Consider the following 22,824-nt stretch of genomic DNA (forward strand, 5'->3'; position numbering starts at 1 on the left):
ATTATGAGTTTCCAGATCTGGATTATTAACCTCAGTTGATTTTTCCATATCATTGGAATTCGTTTCTGAACGATTAGCCTAACTGGGCTTGTTACTGGGGAGGTCTGTTGCAACTGTACTCTTGGGCTTTTATGAATAGTAGAGGAGGGGGAGAGGTGTGTCACAGCTATTCTGTGTTGAGATTCTTTATGTTTATTATGAGTTGTTACAACATTTGAATATGAATGGAGTTTTGCTGGGTCATTGATTCCTCTCACCTTCAGTTAGAGTTTGGCTTCGTTAACGGGCATACCAGTTCTGTCCATTAACATTTGTAATTCTGTATAATATTGATAAAATATACAGTCTTTAGATTTTGCATGATGATTTAATTTGCAATTTACACATTTGAAGGTTTTGCATTTCCAATTTGTTGTGTGGTTTTCAGAACGTACAGCGCATATAGCATTATTTCTACATCTTTTGGTTGAATGGCCATATTTTTGACAGTTAGAACATTGGAGAGGTTTAGGGACAAAGGGGCAAACCTCTCTATTCAGTCCCAGAATTTTTATTTTTTGTGGTAGTTCCCGGTTTGTAAATTTTATTTTGACTATTTTAATATGTTTATTTGCATCCCTTGTACTTGGGACAATATATAATTCAAAGTCATGTATGTTGTTGCATCTTAATTTAAGGGAGTCAATTAAGATTTGTTTTGATGGTAGCTCTTTTTCATCATTGTCTGGGAGCATTACTGTTCCTTGTGTATAGTTTAGTGTTTCATGGCTGGTTACTGTTACTTTTATTTCATTTATGTTGGTTATTTGTAGAAAGGTTGTTGATTGGGCTTTGGTTGTTGTTTTTATTAGCCATTCATTGTTTTTGATATGTCTACGTTCCATGTCTTGTGTGGGGTGTATATTTAATAATTTGTTCTCTAAAATGGCTGGTGAGATCTGTTTTTCTGCTTTTAATATTAAAAATCTGGACCAATTGTCTGGTCCAAAAATATGTTCAAAATGAACTAGTTTTGGATTGAGTCGATAGTTATTTCTTTTTAATCTTTTCACATTCATCGGTGATGAGCTGTCTTGTGTTGATGGGGTTTTAGGGGGATTACTTGTTTCTATTTTAGAGTTAATGCCCTTTATGTATGGTTCCAGTGTTACAATACTGGAGTTTACCAATTTGTTATTATTTGTTTCTTTTTGACTTTCTAAACTGTTCGAGTCTTTAGGGATTGCTATTTTACTTGGAACAGGATGTTCCATGGTAGCGTTTTTATCTGTGTTAAGGAGATTCAGGAGTGACGTTCCATTAGTCATCGACTGTGCCAGAATTTTACCATCATGGGGTCCAGGGGTACTAATATCTTCATGACTACTTTGCATAAAAGATATATATATATATAAAAAATTAATAAATCTTGAAAAGATATCATTGGCTTTTTATGACGTTGAATGTTCCACTAATGGCACAAGTGGGAACTGACTCCCAAATGTCCGTGTCCCTACCCTACCCAAAAGGGGGATGGCACATCATGATTAGTATGGCCCAAGTGTAAGCAAAACCCACTTGCTAGGATTGAGTGTATTGTAATAATACAGTCATCCCCATCCTAATCACAATATGGGCTAACCGGACAGAAAGCTGAGAGTCCTATTCTTAGAACCAGGCCCCCCTGGAATCCACGGTCCAGCTCCACAGAATAGTTCCGCCTGAAAAACCAGGTCCGAACATTATCAGGTAGATGATGGTTCTACCACAGTTCCCACTATTTAGCTTCAGATTCAACTTCACTCCATGCTATGATATGTTTTCCTATTTATTAATATTGGTAATTTTGATAAAAGTGGAAAAATCCACAAAATTATTCCTAAAGTGTATTTATATATATGTGGGACACTTGGGATCAAACTTAGGGAAAATAGATCCCTAGGTTCGAGAGCCCCCTCACCACGTCAAGGTGGTCCCAGTTTGAGGGGGGATGCCCACCTTAGCCTTGTATCGATATTTAACATATCAAGAAGTTACACCACTTTCGTAGGCTCAATCAAATTGCGATTTGTAACAAAATTAACGTAAATTTTGCGTCTAGATTGCCGGCTCCCATATGTTCCGGAATTCATCCTTTGTTCCTTATTCAGTTTGTTCTTGATTGTAAACCCAGCTGTAATTTGAATTAACGGAAAATTATTGTAAATTTGCATATATTTTGTCATAATAAGGTAGTATTTGTACTGTAGTTTTTGTAATAAAATCAGAAAATGGACTCGTGTTTGGTGTAGAAGCCACCTTGTTGTGCAGGTTCAGAGCCCAGAAGAGCAGCAGTGAACCAGAATCTAAAAATACTCGACATTACTGGCCATCAACTTAAGAAATATTTCCTTTATTACAGAATATCTTGAGTGTTCTGTGAAAAAAACTTGTGATTAACCATGTCATAAGCAGAGTGGACTATTGCAACTATATCTATCATAATCTGCCTAAGATACAACGTAGGAAGTTGCAAAGTATACTAAATTGAGCAGCAAGATTAATAAAGGGTTGCACCATTTGGCAGGATTATGCCAGTATTGTTTAAGCTGCACCGGCTCCCTGTTAAAGCTAGAGTAATGTTTAAAATATGTAGGCTATAATGATTTACCAAGCTATCAAGACTGAGTGTCCAAATTATTTGAATAACTTGCTGGATATAATACATCCCACGGATGGAGTCAACACAAGAATAGCTACAGATGGACTAAGGTTGAGCCAAGATGCAATTCAAATGTAGGTTTTAGAACCTTTAAATTTGCTGCTCACAGATTATGCAATAAGCTCCCTCTTGATATTATGAGGACTGAAAACATTAAGTCGCTCGAGAAAAAATTAAAAGACTTTCTTTATTCTGAGTGCTATAACAGTAGATTTGACTATTGATGTGGACTGTGCAATATAACCTTCTCTCAGCGTGTTCCGTTTCCATACGGGGTCGCCATTTGGATGAACTGCTTCCATCTGCCTCTGTGGTGCGCTTCTATTTCGTCACGTCCCTTCTCCCCAAAGTCTTCCCTCACACAATCTCTCCATCTCTTTCATGGTCTTCACCTTCTTTTACCCTGCACTTCCATCTCCATAGCATGCCTTCCAAAATGGTCTTCCTCCCTTCTCAGCAGGTGTCTGTGCAATCTTTCCCCTCCTGCACTTTCTTTAATATATTTCAACCACCTTTGTTGATCCTCTTATATAATCATTCCTAATCCTATCCTTCCTCATTACGCCAGACATCCATTTTAACATTCTCATCTCTGCTACGTTGAGTTTCTTCTCTTCTGTCTTTGTCATACTTGCTGTTTCTGTACCATACAGCATAGCTGGTTTTACCACTGCCTTATGGAACTTTCCCTTTAATTGTAGTGGCACTATTTTGTCCTGCTCAAATGTGAGACCCCTTTGAGACCCACCAACCCCTGCTATGCTCTTCTAACCAGTTCTGCTGTTCCCCTCTTAGACCCACTATCCCTTGCCATGCCCTTCTGAAACCTGCCAGTTCTGCTGTTCCTTCTAACACCCACCAACCCCTGCTATGCCCTTTTGAAACTGCCAGTTCTGCTGTTCCCCTCTCAGATACACTAACCATTGCTACGCCTTTCTGAAACCCACCAGTTCTGCTGTCCCCCTCTGGGGCTTATGAGCCCCTGCTATGCCTTTCTGAAACCTGATTCTGCTGTTCCCCTCTGAGACCCACCAACCCCAGCTATGCCCCTCTGAAAACTGCTAGTTCTGCTTTTTCCCTCTTGAGACCCACCAACCCCTGACATGCCCTTCTGAAACCTGCCATTTCTGCTGTTCCTGTCTGAGACCCACCAACCCCTGTTATGGACTTCTGAAACCCACTAGTTCTGCTGCTCCCCTTTGAGACCACCAACCCATATGTCTTTATGAAACGTGCCATTTAATCTGCTCCCCTCTGAGACCCACCAACCCCTTCTATGCCCTTCTGAAACTGCCAGTCCCGCAGTTCCCCCTTAGACCCGCAAGCCCTTGCAATGCAGTTCTGAAACCTACCAGTTCTGGTGTTTCCCTCTGAAACCCTCCAACCACTGCTTTGCCCTTCTGAAACCTACCAGTTTTTGTGTTCCCCTATGAGACCACCAACCCTTGCTATGCCTTTCTGAAACCTGCCAGTTCTACTGCTCCCCTCTGAGACCAACTAACCCCTGCTGTGCCTTTCTGAAACTTGCCAGATCTGCTGTTCCCCTCTGAGACTTACCAACTCTGCCATTCCCTTCAGAAACCTGCCAGTTCTGCTGTTTCCCGTAAGACATACCAAACCATTCTGTGCTCTTATGAAACCTACCAGTTCTACTGTTCCCTTCTGAGATCATCAATCCCTGATGTACCCTTCTGACAACGGCCAGTTCTGTGCTGTTCCTCACTGAGACCCACCAAACCCTGCTATGTCCTTCTGAAACCTGACAGTTTTGCTGATCCTCTCTTGAGACCCATTAACCCTTGCTATACCTTCTGAAACCCACCAGCTCTCCTTTTCCTTTTGAGACTCATGACCCACTGCTTTGCCCTTCTGAAACCTGCTATTCTCCTGTTCCCATCTGAGACCTATCAACCACTGCTACACCCTTCCAAAACCTGCCAGTTCTGCTGTTCCCCTCTGAGGCCACCCAACCCATACTGTGCCATTCTGATACCCACCAGTTCTGCTGTTCACCTCAGACCCACTAACACCTGTTACGTGCTTCTGAAACCTTTCAGTTCGGCTGTTTCCCTTAGAGACCCAACAGATTCCGCTATGACCTGAAAACTTAATTCTGCTTTTCCTCTCTGATACCCACGATTAATTATGCCACAACACATAAACTTACTGGTGGCAAATGCAGGATTTAAAATTATAATCCAATAAACATGAGGATTTTGCAAACAAATAATAAGTAAAGAATGCAAGTCAGAAAAGGAAAGAGAGATCAAATAACTTTTCACAAGGAAGTCATTTAAACAAATAATCCAAGGTGCGCGGAAGCCAGTCTGTTTCATGATGTGGAGATGAGTCACTTTTACAGTGCTAAAAAATCGTAAAAGGCAAGTGCCACTCGATAGGTACTTTACCATAGTAAAAAGAAGTGATTTGGGTGAATCGAGTGTAAGTGAAAGCAAACAGGCAAAACATAGTGAAAGAGAAAAATCATCAGAGCCCGGTCCCAGTGGTACAGATGGGAAGTCAGTAGGAAGCGGACCCCCGTCCCCCACCCAATAACCGACCACCATCCCTTCCCTCTCCTCTCTACAGTTTCACTCAGTGCAGTTTGGAACACTTCTCTCAAGTAAGACTCTTTCAATTTTTTATTGTTACTGTATTGCATTTGTTTGTTTCTATGTTGTATGATTATGTTCAATTTATTGTGAAACTCCCTTCTGTTATTTTTTTGATGTGAATTGTTACTGCTTTTATGTACATACAGTAATGTTTTTACTGTCTCTTCTCCTTCTCTCCTCAACAGTATAAATGCTCCCTCCCTCTGTCTCAAGTCAGTTGTGCGTCACCACGGTAACATGATTTTGTTCATCTTTTATGTTAAATTTTGTGAAATGCTTTATTCTTTTATTTATTTTGTTGAATATGGTTATCATTCAACTATATATTGTGCTTGCACTTTATGTACATACCTGTAAAGGAAAAAACATGCGGGTTATTGCCTTTGTTTTTCTTGTAGGGTGTGGTAGGACGTCGAGTACAAATAAAAACAATTGGACAGGTCCAAGTACGAGTATTTGTTCGACAAACGACACAAAATTTCTTCTCTTCTCCTTCTCAATTTTGGTCCTCCTCTGTCAGAATGTTCGACATAAGAAACATTCAACAAACTAGCTACCACTGTACAGTGCTTTTGACTCCCATAGATCAAAGACTCAGAATAGGACACTCCAGACTCACACATGGTCATCTGATGTCAACTTTGCACACAAACCCAATAACTTGTGAAAGATGTAACATCCCAATAACAATCAAACATAGCTTGATTGACTGTCCCAGATGGCATCATGAAAGAAAGACTTATTTACAAAATAAATCAATAAAGGATATTCTAGCAGAAGGTAATAACTTTTCAATTAATAATATCGTTCTCTTCTTAAACAAAATTAAATTGATAAGTAAAATATAATCTTTCCCCTTTTTTCCCTCATTTTTTTTTCTTCTCTTTCCCTCTTGATTTTTTTTTCCCTAATTCCCCCCCCTTTTTTATTATTTATTTATTTATTTATTTAACTACTTAATTTTTTATGTACTCTTTCCCCCCTTCTTTTCCCAGCCCGAGAAGAACCCTAAAAGAGTTCAGAGGCCTGGTTAAACAAATCATTTATAACTAACTAACTAACTTGCAGGCAATGCTCAAGGCAACTTTAACCGTTGTGCCTAAGTGTGTGGTGGTGTAAGTTTAAGTGCACAGCATGATTTTTTTCACTGGCAAAACACGACCTTACTGTCCCTGTAAGCTAATATGCTGGTTTAGGAGTCCTTAAGTATACCAGCTGTGTCAACAGCAGCCACTGATTATGTCGTCTCTAAGACACTGTGCCCCCAGTTTAAAGACCCATTCCTCGCCTCTGTTGCTCACAAGCAAAACCTCCCAACTGGCAAGAATGGGTGCTGGATGCCATTGGTAGACTCCTTGGGAATGCTGCAAATGATCCAGATGATTTAACAGAATCTAGGAGGCTGGAGGCTTCTCTAGTTGAGCTTCTGTCTTGAATATCAAGATGATGCTCCTTTCTTTCTCTTGCTAACAGCATCCTGAAGAGGAAGGCAGACATTTTGAGTAATCTGTCCAATATTCTCTCATCCTCTAACTTCACGAGACTGCCCTGGATTTTTGGAACCATAGTTTGGAGATAAGAGTGTGCACATGGGTGGTTCAAAACTTGACACAAGGTTATCAGTTGTCCTTTGCATTTTTGTATTTCTGGGTGCATAGTTGCACATTTACCCAAAGCAGTAGTGCTCAACTTATAATAGCAAACCAAACACACATTTTTCAATAAATATTGCATTGTAATTTTCATAAGAAAATGAAAATGCAAGGAAGAAAAGAAAACACAGCTGTAGTTGACTATTTTATTACCATAGTATCCATGTGCTAAAAAAAGGTTGGTTACAAAAATAGGTTGTTATGAGAAAGACTGTGCATATTCCTTCATGCCTAACTCACTGTACTGTATATTGAACAAGAGCAAACAAATCTCATTTTTTTCAATTAAGATCCTAGCATTACCAGTTAACCTCATGAAGCATGCCAAATAAATTACCTATTACTGTTCGCAGCACTTCTAACACAAATTAAAACCTATCAGATACATTAATGACAGAGCTTGAGCTGGAGTTTCTGGTTCTTTTTCATTTTATGACTTTAGTATTAAACAGCTTTTCAGATACCTGAAAAGCTTATTGATCATAATGTAAATTTGAAATTTTCAACAACAAAAAATTACTAAACTGCACAGCCACCCTAAAGCTTGCATATCTCCTTCAATATAAAGAACAAAATCTCAGTGTAATACTATTTTCTAATTAGTAATTTTATACCATATGTATTTTATTGATGGATTACATGTATATACCACTCAATGACAAGAAAGGAAAATTTCCAATCAGTTTGACAAAGTATTTCATAAAATTAACCAACATTCTTTTATACAACAAAACTTAAATTGCCGTGCAAATCATATCCTCACTATCTACAGTACATAGCAGAATGCCTTCTCCCAAAATCATACATTATCTGAAGCAGTTACTAAAAATAAACAAAACAAATTGTAAGAAATATTACACATTCAGAATTTTATCACTGCCTTTATCAAAGTTATAAAACTCATCATACCTAAATTTTAGATTTTAATATAACATATTCAGAAACTAACAGAAGCTCCAACTTTCCAGTATACCTGCCAGCTTCAACCTACAAAGCTGGTATGGCCCAATATATAAAGAAAATACCATTTATTTACCACAACAATCTTCTTTTTTTGCAACAGCAATGAAGAACTGAGCATAAACTAATATTACTGTGATCTTGAGGTATATCACGATACAGTTTACTTGTTAAAAATATAGGCTCTTCATAATAAATTTTGTATATGCTGAAAGTCTTAAGAACCTCCCCTAAATTTCAGCAGACACACACACACAAGAGGAGTGCTCCCAAATTGTATTTTTCTCCTAATCTCAAATAAAAATATACATAAAGAGTATTTTTCACTGGGTAATCAACCCAAAGGTAAGGGTACAAGTGTAGTATATGCATGCAATGCTTACAGTTGCTAATATCTGGCTAGGAAATTCCTTTAACATGGTTTTAATTCCCCAAGATTATAAAGGGCCCTTTGTTTATAATTTTTTTTTAACTTTACCAAACACACACAAGTTAAGTTCGAACTTTCTGGCACATGTCGACACTTTCAAGTGCCTACTTACTTTTTACTTATTTATGGACGACTTCTATAAGTAATGTTTCAAGATATGAGATTAAGACTATCACACTATGCCTACAAGTAAGACGAAAAACAAATTACAATATATTCATTTATGAAATACAATAGAGGGCTTTTAATAAGAAATTTCTTTCCAACAATATATTTTTTACTAATAATCAGCAAAGTCACTTTTAACAATGTATGCCTAAAATGTTACATATAAAAATCTATGGTTTCTCAATACTTACAAAATTATGACTATGAAATCACTAGATTACTTTAATTTTAACTGAAAACCTGACTGACAGTACCACAAAATTTCTCTCCAATAAAAATAATTCCAGCCGATCTCATAACACATCAACAGAAATCAAACAATATTATTAATCAATAAACACCAATATTTTTCACACCAGTGACATCAGCTAAACATCGCCATTAATAAAAAGTTTAACAAACACCACAAATTATGTTATCAGCCTAATAAAGTCTTTGCTCATGACAAAGAACCATTACCCCCTACAGTGATGAAACATGCACCACAACCTATAATTATTACGGTGAGAGCATGAAAGTAATCCTCAGTTACTTTTTTGCAAAGTAAATTAAAATGCTTCCATAATAAACTGCAGCTGACAACATTAACTGAAATGTAAAAAATGTTCATCTTCTGAAGCAAAATGCCTCTAACACTGTTTGACTTCATCCAATAGTTAGGCCAGAATACCTACAATTTATTGAAGAAAGTATCATACATCAATAAAATAAATAAAACATGTAAATGCATATCTCACTAATTCAGAAGTTTAGGATACACTACCAAGGTCTAATATAAATCCAAGCAACAACCGAGTTCAGCATAACCACTTTAGAGGAAGAATCAAATATGTCATTGACAAAATAAAACTCAATAGTTCAGAGAACTATAGGAAACAAGAATTTTATTCTGTAACTTTATCCTTTAACATACAATGTACTATCAGTTACACAGTTAACAGTCACTTAGCCACCAGACTGATTCTCCAAAAGGGAGAGTTTCTACAATGACATAAATTACGCAAGTCAGAGTACTGTTTTGTAAAATATTAGAGTAAAAATTGTTCTTGAAAACAAAACCAATCAAACATCTTTATACAAGGCTGAACTGCACCATCCAGAACATATTAGGTGCCTCTCTAATGACTGAACCTCTAGTGATAGTAATATATGTGCTACAAGCTGGGTCATAAGAATGAATGTGCCATGTACTATCTGTAAACCCCAACTTAATATTCACTTTTTGAGTTAGGCTACATTTGTAAATATGGGTTTATCCATACACACAGTATGTAGGGTAATCAGTATGTTGGATCATACATTGGGCATGTATGATCCTATGAAATTAAGTTTTTCATAAACAGATTCTGTAAGAAATCTGACTTGGGCACTAGGTGGTCTGTGCTTCAACAGCATCAGAGGAATATGAAATGGAAGAGGTTCATTCTCAGGAAAAGTGCCTGGAGTAAAGAAATGCCACAGTAACATGAGTCCACCATAACATAAGAGTAAATTACTTATGTAAATTATCAGAAATCATGAGATACTTTGGGTAAGCTAGTACAAAAAGATAAATTTTGTCAGCATGACAGATAAGCTATAAGCACTTTTGCTTACATTAGTGGGGTGACTGTAATACCATGTACCAATGTAACATAGTGTGTCACAGATACCCAAGACTGTGCAGTGTAAATTGAATAAAGGGCATTTGGTACCCAGAATGTTTAAAAGTTAATAGGGCACATATGGATTGTTATGGTACAGGAAGGATCTTGAAAGAGTACAAAACCTCTGTATCCTTGGTTATATACTTTATGGCTATATTTGAAAGGGAAAAGCTGAGTAATAACATATATAAAAAATGATAGTGATAAGGGGACACACAAAAAACCACAAGCTGGATAGTGGGAAAATAAAAATATATCAGTAAACAAAAAAATTCCTGATGTATATGAAAGACTTATGCTTCCATACATGGCTGAAGACACCATAACAAGAAAATGGATGAGGTTCTGAAAAAGTTGCTACTATATGCAAAGACTGATGGTTGGACTGATTATACTACAAGAGAGAAATCATTACGAGAGGTATTCTGTGCCTAGAAAAATACATTACTATTTCAAAGTCAAGACTCTTTGTACAAGTGGTGAGGTGTAACTGGTTAAGGTAGTAGAATGTGTGGAAGAGACAGGAAACAAACTAATTGGAAGATACAGAAAATGTTGAAGAAAAGGGAAAGATGACTTGGACCAAATGGGAATTCAGGCAGAAACTGCAGAAGTAGAGGAAAATGAAAAGAACTAAAAAGGACAAACCTCACAAATACATGAATAGTAATGATGCTTTAGACAAAACTTCAATAAAAATATAAAAAATTACTAAAGTACTGAATTAAAAGGTATAGCATAAAATTACAGCATTTGCATCAATATAAAACTAATGATGTTTGATGCCAACAAAAAAGAAAAGGCAATGTAAAACTAATAGCAATACAATATAAAAACCAGATATAAGTGATAAACAAGGAATTTCTTGATAAAACATTTATGCTGGCTAATTACTAGGAGCTAACTTGAGATTTTCAAACAACTGATCCTAAAACAAAGTTTCAAATAAATTTTAATTGCTGTCACTACTGGAAATATGAGAGCAGATTTGATGATGATGAGCACAATGGGAAAAGGAAAGAAAATATTTTAAAAAATTTTTTTCCAGTAATGTTATTAGTTAGACTAGATTTTTGTAAATCTGTAATAATGTCACATTAAGAGGTAGCTAAATAAGAAACTACTCAAATGAATGCCATCATTCTTTTCCTTTTGAAGAGGAAAACCTAGAAGATGAACATTTAGTTACATTTCATTGCACAATTGATTTCTGTCACTCTAAAAGGCTTTAATGTACTCTTAGAGCAAAACTGACATGCACAAAATGTAATTACCATTAATAAATAAAAGGCTAACTGAAAACCTCTTACATTCATTTAGAACTCTACAAGACTACTTAAGCTACATTTCATTAATCTACAGCCATAATGCTGGTTATATAAATATAATTTCCCAAAATGCACAGTAGCCAAACTTAAGAGCAATAAACTCCAACATTTGGTGCATTTACTCACACCAAGGCAGTTAAGTGTTTAAGTGTGTGAATACCTGCAAATAAATGAATGTTTAGATGCTCTATTTTGTCTACACTGCAACTGCAACAAGTTATCAAAACTTTTATAAGACAGAGGTACTCTTCCCTGACACCTGATATATACTCTGGATTCTTTCATCTGGCAAATAATGCATTAGGAGTTTGTGTAATGCTTAGAATTTTTTATCTTGAAAATAATGCATTATGAGTTTGTGTAACTTTCTCCAAGTTACTTTTGTATCACAATAACTGAAGTTACTTCTAAACCCAAAGGGAAGGATCTCCTGGTATGAAATAGACTAGTCTCCTTTACATTTACTTAGTGGTGCTTAAAATGAGATGTTTAAATCATCATCTGCATTACTGAATGTCTTGCATCACATATTTACACTATAATAGAAATTACACCTCTTTCCATTGTAAAGCCACTACTCAAATGATCTATTTTTGATGTGCAAAAAATGTATTATACTTAGTATAAATAGTCACCAGCCATGAACAGTGTCTTATTTAGTATAAATAATTATCAGCCATGAACAGTGCTTTATTATGATTTTTGTTGAAGTTCTTTAAATTTATGAACATTCTTCCCATTTGTAATTTAAAATTCTAATCTGCAATATTAAAATAACAAAGAGATTCTTTTATATCAGCAGTGTGAATAAAGTATTGTACTTCCTCACACTGTTCTCTGGCCACATTCCCACTTGACAAAGTACCATAATTAAGCTTAATGTCAAAGTAAGTACAAATATCAAGTTGTTATGGTAGTCAATAATGAGCAGCAAAGTTTTAATGGAATATACTGTATTCTACATAAATAAAACTAGGAGACCCTTTCCTTGATTCTTGATAAAAATCACTCAAGCATTTGCATACCAATCCCATATCCCAACTCTTCAGATCATTCTACATGCCTTATCTATTTCACAATACAATATCTGAATGACATATATTAAAAAGACACTTCAATATCCTCTAAGCATGCTCTAACATGTAAAGATTTAAATTGTGGAGTTTGAACAATATTCACTTTATCATTCATCTTACTGAGTGGCTGCAAAAGCTGAAAGGTACAACCAGTGTATCAGTTATACATGCTTCATATGAAAGCTGTTGGGGTCTTTATAATATAATATATAGTAAACACTATGAAAATAACTGTGTTTATATATGAAAACAACAAATACAGCATCTAGTTCTGTTTAAAACCAGATATAATATTACCTCACCAGGGAAACATTTGAATACAAAGCCCTTCAACGACATCCCAGCATTACCAGTCAGTTAACCAGAATCATTTAGTAAACTACTTACAATACCAAAGGTCTCCATGCCCTGTAAAATTGGAATATATTAATGTTATGGGGATTTATAGCAAGTGGAAGTCCACGAGATTTACAGTCTGGAGGCTGCAATGGTTAAAGTCCATATAGTATTTTTGCAACTGCAAAACAAAATAGCAAATGACACACAAGCTTCCTAAACAGAATGCATATTATTTAGGTGATATGGGAGTTTTAAAGTTCAAGAAATAAATATTAGGCTGGTTAACATTAGGTAGTTTACCCCAACAACTAAGTGTCAACTGCATTTCTAAAAAACTAGTTTGCAATAACTTGGCAAAAGGCAATTTGATACTTATGAAAACCACAACATCTACAAAAACAAAAATTGCTTTAAAATCCAATATTTTCAACTCTGAAAACACTCTGCAATAACCGAATGGTAGTGCTGGGTATATAACTGAAAGGTTGTGGTTTCCACTCCCCTTGCTAAGCAGATTCAATGCTGGACATACAGAGAACTTGGATCACTTTACTGATGTAACACAAAACTCATAGAAATTGGGTTGGTTGCTGAAGTGTAAAATATATATAGGTATATAAAAATACAGTAATATATTTTTAGTGCAGATAAATATTACACACATACATTTTCTCTGAGTACAGTAAACCCCCCGTATTCGCGTTCTCATGGTTCGCAGACTCACGCATTCGCGGGTTTCTCTGTGGAACATATCTAGCCATCATTCACGGAAAATTCGCCAATTCGTGGTGTTTTTCACTGAAAAATATTCACCAATTACTGTATTTTCATATAATTTTCATGAATAAAAGCACTTTTTGTGATAAAACTATTAAAATATTCAGGTATAAGCATTTTTACAGGGTTTTTCTTGGTTTAAGCTATCAAAATGGGCAGTTCTAAGTGTTTTTAGAGGGGTTTTAAGCATTCGCGGATTTGACCTATTCGAGGTGGGGGGAGGGGACGCATCCCCTGCGAATACAGGGGGCTCACTGTATATGGTACAAAGTTAAAACACCCAAATAATTAACTGAACAGAATATAATGTATGTATTACAGTATAGTAGTTGTTAAACTAAGAAAAAGAGTAAATGATGGCTACCTCAGAAAAAAAGTAAATGATGGCTACCTCAGAAATAAAAGTAAATGATGGCTACCTCCTTGTCTCAAAAACCAAAACTTGACTGAATTGTAAAACTACAAGAAAATTTATGATATACCTCACTCTTTCTCTTAATTATGCTGGATACTCAACATACTTCATTCTTGTGAAAAAACTGATAAATAAATGACAATGATCACAACATGAAAGAAGTGTTTCATGTGTGAGCTGTGTTGCAATTTGTTAGATTATGCCCTGAATTGTCATACAGTTCATCTGCTTTGGGTGAATTTGGAACATTTATTTGTTGCAGGGGATATGTGACTGCATTGAACATAACGGCAATTTTCACTCTTTGAACCCAAAATGCTTTGTATTTCATAGCTTTGTCCTCAAAATTGAAAATCTTAAATCTGTATGTCCACATTGCTTTCTTCTGTTTGTCCTCCTTGCTTAAACATGGACTTTACAGGTTCTTTTGGGTTGAGCATACCCTTTGCCATCGCCACGACCTTTGAACTCTTGTTCACTAAACTATGCAAAAAGAAAGTGCAAGCAACCCATAAAGCCCATTTACACCATTAATACTAGCTGATGTACATATGAATGAGTGTCCAAGAATCAGACTAGACAAAATTTTAAATCAAAACATTGCAAATTCCATTATTTTTTTTTAATGTAATAATTGCTGTATGCACATAACTGAATTCACTTATAGAGGGGACTGCTGTACTGATAATACCAAAATAAAAAAACTGCAAACTAAATGTAACTCCACTCTTTTAATCTTTATCTAAAATAATTTCTATTTTCTACAATAGATGCAAGAATAAGCAGATATATATTGTAATATTCATATGTCAATGAGATTCGATTAACTGACTATAAGACACCATAATTAGCAAGACTAAAAGAAAATAACATAACCTATCTTCCACACCTTTAATTTAGCTCATGCAAGAATTTTAAAACTGAAACAAGAAATAATATGTTGAAGAACAATATCCTCAACCAAATACAGTAAAAGACATAAAATATTCTTTGGCTGAATGTTGGAATATTGCTAAAGAAGACAATATCAACTAAAGCTGCAAAACTACGGCAACAATTAAAAGAGTAAATATCACCGCTACGGTAAACCCAACCCACAAAGAATAATGATTACTTCATACAGACACTCAGTTTTAATCCACTCATGAGTAAAATATCCTTCATCATCACAGCTAAAGAACTGTAGTCACTTGTTGTGAAATGGTCTTGCTATTCAAAGCACAATAGCCTCCATTTCTGGATTCAAGAAAGAAATTCAAGGTCCTGAGATCACTTCGTCACATGTGAAAAACATCTCAGCGCTTCATTAACTTTATATGGGATAAATATATACGGAGATTCCACAACAATAAATATTAAGTGAAGAAGCTTAAATTACAGTACCTTATCATTTCATACCTAGCAAGTATTACAACTTTAATATCAATCTACTACTAAAATAAATAAATGGAAGAAGTTATGGTAGATAATTGGTTAAAAACTTAATATTTACTTGTATCTCAAATAATAATCACAGAATGTAAAACAGCTATATTAAAACAAGTCTCCCACTCATGATTTGTTTCAGATGATAAATGTTAATGCATTAGCAACAAAATTTAAATATGAATCCAAGTAAAGCACTTCATCTGACAAATACTTTGCTTGGCACCTTTTAAAATCCAGCTAAAACGTACAAAAAATAAATGTTCTTAGTAACCTTGCCTTTCCGCAAGTTCACATAGACAGCAGATATGGCTGAATTTTGGGAGACTTTCCCCCTGTCAATATTGCCAATATTAGTTTATATCTTAAGCACTGTTCATGCCAAGTATAGTAAACTTGTACCTTATATCAAATTTGGTAAACTTCCACAAATTCCATTCTACATGACCACTTTGTACATTTTTCACAAGAACTGAAACTATAAATAAAAGTGATCAAGATTCATGACTGAAAACAAATACAGTATCAGGACAAAGGTGACTTAAGCTAAAATTTTGTTTGTAATCTACTCTTACGGACTTAGAAGCTCAAGGAACTCGACTACTTCTTGCTTAAAGTATTGGACAAACTCATTTGGTTAGAAATGGTAAATTAACTTAGCCATTAAGTGTCACTACAATTAAGGGTTCACTATTCTACATTAGTTACATTTAGGACGTGTTATTACAAATGTATATCACTTGTACTTCATCATAATAAGAGTGAGTTGCGTTATACCCTGTACAACATGCTACCACTCACTACTCTTCCCCCTGTATTGCTGCCTCCCTTAGAGCTATTAAACAAGACATGGCCTGCAAAAAATGGCTCAATATTTGTTTCAAAATCCATGAACCTACGGTAAGGTTATTAAACATATGTTGCAATACATAATGACAGAGAAAAATTCATCTGAGATATACAAGGTCTACATATCTTTTTTAGCACTAAAAGAAAAATGCTTGCTTACTGAGAGCACCAGTTCTGTAAACAAGATTTTGTTAAATGCAGTTACATAATCTCAACCAAAATAAAGGCACAGAATTAACTTGTACTAAAAATACTGTCTATTGACATATTACACAGAAGCTTATTTTAAAATTTACTTTGTCATAATTTACCTAAACCACCAGGACCATTAAAAATTCAAACTAAAACCTACCACAGAATTAACCTATTGTATACGGTGGTATAATTTCATACTAACCAAACACTTTACAAAACACATCAAAAGACACATATCATTTGATCAGAGCTTACAGAGATGCACTATGCAATTCGCAAAAATTTGTGAGTGACCTGTAAAATGGCTTAAAACTTCAGGTTACTACTGATATATAAACAGAAGGAAACCCTAAGGTCCAAACTTTCAGTGCTAACCTATAATCAAAATTTAAAAATTTAGAGGACTTGAATACACAGCATCCAAGTTAGCACTAGGTTTAAAAACTGGCTAGATTTCATAAAACAACATCATGACTTCATCTCACACTTTTTACAAAACTGAACAAATATCAGGAAACATTTCAAGACTAGCCATATTGTAATAATTATTCCTGTATCTTTGTATAAAAACAATAAAATAAAAATATACTCGGAAATATTTCCTTCAAAGTATCTGGATTTGTCAAAGAATATCTACCAACAATTAAAGTTAAGTAATTAAGAGGCATAACAAAATCCTCAAAAGTTCAGCAATACTCCCACTGCTAATAAACTGGCATCAAGAAGAGCAATTATTAAAAAGCCAGGACAGTGAGATCCATAAGTGTATAATCTACTTACATCACCTATTGGTGAAAAATAGTAAGATTTCTGAGGAAAGAACACATCATTAACTGAACAAAACAATGCATTAACATAAATGCTGAAGCAAATGCAATAAGCCTAAACAAAGGGAAACTGCATTACAGAAACAATATCATCAAACACCCCATAATCTATCATAGAGATGAAGTAAGTGAACATTAACTGGGAAGTTGAGCACAAACCCCTATTGAGCAAGTAAAAAACTATTTTAAGGACAAAAAATTAGTATGATACATATCAATTCCAACCTTGCAGAAATGTTGATTGTATAAACTTCTAACAATTATCTTCACATTCTACAGGTCTTTCATACCTTAAGTAAAATTCAGATAACATACATTACTGATTAGAGTAATCAATGTATCTGCCTTAATTCAAAGATGCTCCCACATATAAAGTACCTAATACATAACTCATAATAAAACCTAACCAACCATAACTTCTTCCAAAAATCATGTCTGTAATTTATTAGATATGAGTCTCTGCTCTAATTGACATTCATCAGAAATAAATTCGTTTTACTCACATTCTCTCATACAGCATCAGTTTAGAATTTCTTTCTCATAATTACTTCATCACATTCAACCATAAAATTAAGCGCTGTTTGAAGGTTATGGTGTCATACCTGAAGAGAGAAAGAAAAAAGAAGGGGGGAATAAATATCCATTTTATTACTACTGTACACAAATGTATAACCAGACACTGACTCAAACCTCCAGACTACCATGGAAGTGATTAATAGAAGGTTACTACTGAGTTTCTACACTGTACTCATAAATAATAAAAAATCAGCAATCTAGGCAGCATCACGATGACAATGAGGATTTTTTCTGCAAAAAACATATACATCCTACAATTAAGCAGTAATTATATCACATTTAAAGATGGAGGATCTGTAGATAACACTTTCAAAGAACCCCCATTTCTTCAATATCTGATATGAAAGACACTGCAACAATTATCAAATTTAGTATTTTAAGGCCAAGGCTCAGGTTACGCTAAAATATAAGGGAACGTGTAAAAGTATGTTAGCTTACATTATGGTACTCATAGGTGGGAAAACTCCATCTATAAAAAACAAAATCCCACTTACTTTGGTGTGGATAACGGTGAATAACTGTTAAAATAATTTCTTGTTAACTGAAATTGCTATCAACAGATAAACAATAAACACTGATAATTCATTAGTTTTAGATACCAACACTTATCATACTGAAGGTTCACATGGATTTGCTGAGTGAAGACTGAACTGTCTACATGAGAGAGAGAGAGAGAGAGAGAGAGAGAGAGAGAGAGAGAGAGAGAGAGAGAGAGAGAGAGAGAGAGAAACATTGTATGATACAATAATTAAAGTTTTACTGTATACATACAATCTCACAATCTCCCTGACAATCTGAAGCCTGTTAGAGTGAGAGTGTATAAGACTTGGTGAAACCGATGGAAGTGAGGCTGCTTGAGGAGGCTTCATCTCTGAGGCAGAGGTCTTGGGAAGTCTATCAGCAGTCTGAGAAAGTCAAAACAGAGCTACAAGAGTCATCGACATGTTGCTGTGGGATAAGAACTTGGTTAAGACTTCTCTTACCATGCTGAATGCCGAGAAGGTGTACATGTCCAGGTTTGACCAGTCCTGGAGCATGGCATCTGTTACCCATGCCAGAGGGTCCAGGGCTGGGGAACAATATAAGGGAGGTGATGGTTCCTCGATGTTGCAAACAGGTCTATCGACAGATTTCCCCACCATTTCCAAAGGTCGGTGCACACCTGCGGATTCAGTGTCCATTCTGTAGGGAGAACCTGGCTGCAGTGACTTAACTCGTTCGCAAGAACGTTTAATTTGCCCTGGATGAAGCAAGTCACAATTCTGGTGCGACTGTTCTGTGCCCAGAGGAGAAGATCCTTGGCTTCTTCATAAAGGGAGAAGGAGTGAGTCCCTCCCGGGTTCTTGATATAGGCCCATGCACTCGTGTTGTTCAAATGGACAGTGACTATCTTGCTGAATGTTGCTGTTGCAAAAGACTGAAGGGCCAAATGAACAGCCTTCAGCTCCCTCACATTGATGCGTAGCTTTCTCTTGTTCAGAGACCATGTCCCGGAAACTTCCATATTGTCTAAAAGAGTCCCCCAACCCAGATATGATTTATCTGAGTGCAAGGTTAGGCTTGGGTTCAGAGGATGCAGTGATTTCCCTATTGGAAATTTTTCTTGTGTGAGCAACCACTGTAGGTCCTCCTTGATCTTGGGAGCGATGGGGAAAATGAAGGAGTCTGGAAGAGTCTTCCTGTGTCACTGGCTTTTAGAAAGAATTACAATACTCTTTTGTGTGTAGTCTTCCTAAAGGTATGAACTTCTCAATGGATGAGAGTGTGCCCAGAAGACTCGTCCATTCCTTGGCCGAGCAGAACAGGAGACAGGAAGTTTCGTACTTTCCAGAGGCATGATTGGATCCTTTCGTGACATGGAAAAGCCTGAAAAGTCAGAGAATCGATCCTCTTCCCCAAATAAAGAAACGATTGAGTCAGGGCTAACTGCGACTTCTGCAAGTTGATCAAGAGGCCAAATTCTTGGGCAAGAAGAGTCTCCTGAAGGTCCTCTGTGCATCTTGTTCTTGAGGGGGAGTGTAGAAGCCAGTCATCTACATACAGACAGACGTTGATACCCATGACATGTAACCATTTCACCAGAGGGGCAAGAACATGGGTGAATACTTGAGGAGCTGTAGAGAGGCCGAAGCACAGAGCCTGAAGCTGAAAGATTCTGCCCTGGAACACAAACCTCAGATACTTCTTGGAGTCCAGATGTACTGGAACATGGAAGTATGCGTCCTGCATGTTGATGGTCACCATCCAATCTCCTGGGTGAATGGCTGACAGGATTGATCGGTTCGTTTCCATCCTGAACTTTGTTGTCTGAATAAAGACGTTCAGTGTGCTGATGTCCAGGACAGGTCTCCAACCTCCCGATGACTTGGGGATGACAAACAGTTAGTTGTAAAAACCTTCTGTGCTTACGCCTTCGGCCACCTCTACAGCCCTCTTCCTGAGTGGGGAAGAGACCTCTTCCAACAGAGCCAAAAACCTCTCTGAGCCTACCAAGTAGGCTGTTAAGCTGATGGGCGAGGACACTAAAGGAGGTTTTTTCCCTGAACAGGATGGAATAGCCCTCTTTGAAAACTTTGATTACCCAGGGTTCTGCATTACTAGCTTCCCATTTGTCCCACAAATGGAGAAGCCTGGCTCTTATGGGGACATGGAGGACGTGATCCTCACTTGTGAGAGGAGAGTTTAGAGGATGACTTCTTAATTGGTCGGGCTGACTGCAAGTTAGTGTGTGGGCAGGGCTGAAACTTAGCTCTACTGCCTCGAAAGGGCCGCTATTGCAGTGGGGAGACTGACCTCGCACTGAACGAGACTGAAGTACCCCGTCCCAACTCCTTGGAATGCTTGGTAGATCGTGCTAGCAGATTTTGGGTTAACTTCTTCTGCAAGTCTGTTGCTACGTGGTCTACTGTAGCTTGAGGGAACAAAGCAAGTCAGTCCAAAGGCCAAAATAGGAGAACCGACCTCTGGGAGGGAGTGATGCCAGCCCTTGGGAGCCATCCCTGATCGCCTTATCTGTGCATGAGAGAACTCCTAGCCAATCCGATGAGAAGTTCTCTTGAAGGGTGTTGCAGTCCTCAATCTTCTTAGCTAAGGCCCCCCAAAGGTCCAGTCCAAGAAACTGAAGACCTCATACACCTTAAACACATCTCTAACTAGACTGTCATGTTCCGAAGATGTGAACATAATCTTGGAGGAGTTAAACGCTGACCTATGCACCGAGTCAATAAGACTGGGGAAGTCCCCCTGGGAGGAGGCAGAAACTCCTAAGGAAGGAGTTTCCTCAGTCACACATGACAGGTACCTCCTTTGAGACAAGCGAGAGGGAGGGGTGCAAAAAACAGCCTTACCCAGATCCCTCTTCTCTGCTAGCCAACCATCAATACAGGATAAAGCTTTCCTTGATGAGGAGGAAAGAACCATCTTAGGCAGCCTGGAAGTCTCTGCAGGCTCTCTCATCACAAAGGCTGAGCCTGGAGACATCAGGGCTGCTGGAGTGAAAAAAGTTGGGTAGCAGAACAGGAAGTATTTCAGGAGAGCCACATAAGCAGAAGTAGGTTGCTCCAGTTCGATGGTTCTTCATCAAATGAAATTGAGGAAGGAGTTAAGTCTGGAGGATCCTGTGTCACTGAAGGGTGCTTCTGCAGAAGTCCTAAAATATTATCCAAACAGTGTTGGATAGGTTCCAATGAAGGATCTGTAATAGCAGGGAGTGGCGCCGAACACTTGGCTACTGGCGCCAAGCAGACAGGAGGACGCACAGATACAGGTGGACGCACGGATACAGGTGAACACTTGTACACAGGTGAACACTCAGATAAAGGTGAGCACTTGGACAAAGGGCACTCAGACACTGGGCGCTCGGACACAGGGTGTTTGGATACTGTACACTAGGACACTAAGTGCTCGGACACTGGGCATTTGGACACTGGGAGCTTGGACACTGGACACACTGAAACTCGGCATTCAGACACTGTGTGCACAGAAACTGGACACTCCGAAACTGGGAGCTCGGACAGCTTCTTCAAGGAGGAAGACCACTTTGGTGCCAAATACTGGCGCTTCGCCACTGAAGGCTCCTGAGACCCATGATTGGGACTATCCCAGAAACTGCAGGAGGGAAGTGGACTGCAATCTTGTTCCCTGGGCAGCTTACAGGGAAGCGGAGAAATGCACTCAGCAGAAGAAACATGCCTTTTCAGCAGCCTGGAAACACTCGAAAAATACCTACTACGACCTCTGTCTGCACTGGAGTCTGAGTCACTGGACAACAAGGCATGCACATCCACATGGACGCCTTTCCAGCAGCTGTCCGCCGAGTCCTGGGATTTACGAACAAGGCTTCAGTTGAGGGGGCCAATTACCTGTGGGCAAACCCGACCAACCTCCCTTGGACCTCTGGTTTGCCTCCTCCCAGGTTTAGGGGAGTCTGACAGGGACCTTTGTCTAGGAGTATCGATGGGACAAATAGTCACCTCCTCCATTGACACTGCACTTGCACCAACACTAACCACACTCATTTGGTCCATCAGGACCTTAACCAAAGATCCAATCTGGGCTATAGTATTCACTGAAAGACCGAATTTCTGGTCTATCCTAGCTTCGAAGCTGGCGATGACATTGGGTTCGGAAGAATGGGAGCCAGGTAATGGAGTAGCTGGAAAAGTCGGAAGACTGGTAATGGGGAAAAAGCAGTCACAGGTATATTAGTAATATCCACTTTCGGAGAAGAAACCTGGCTGGCAAAACCCCTAGCTTCGGCTCTAGCAGCTGCCTTTTTCTGCCTGTCTCTCTGAAGTTTGTCAAGGTGAGCGTCCAAAACTTTCCATTTCCCTTGATCCCAATCTTTATATTCTTCACCTTTAAGAT

At 37.5% G+C, this 22,824-nt stretch overlaps 1 protein-coding gene across 2 annotated transcripts in view; it reads right to left on the bottom strand.

The window, feature by feature from the left end:
* Window positions 1-13,611: 13,611 nt before the first annotated feature.
* LOC136831371 (RNA-binding protein Ro60-like) overlaps window positions 13,612-22,824 on the bottom strand; it is a 159,978-nt gene continuing 150,765 nt past the window's right edge. Inside the window, exon 14 of one of the 2 annotated variants that reach the window (XM_067091699.1) lies at window positions 13,612-17,984. The gene's annotated coding sequence lies outside the window, so the exon portion shown is untranslated. The remainder of the gene's footprint in view (window positions 17,985-22,824) is intronic. The other variant, XM_067091700.1, reaches the window with a different exon arrangement.

This window comes from Macrobrachium rosenbergii, chromosome 48 (assembly GCF_040412425.1).
Source record: "Macrobrachium rosenbergii isolate ZJJX-2024 chromosome 48, ASM4041242v1, whole genome shotgun sequence".
Classification (NCBI taxonomy): domain Eukaryota; kingdom Metazoa; phylum Arthropoda; class Malacostraca; order Decapoda; family Palaemonidae; genus Macrobrachium; species Macrobrachium rosenbergii.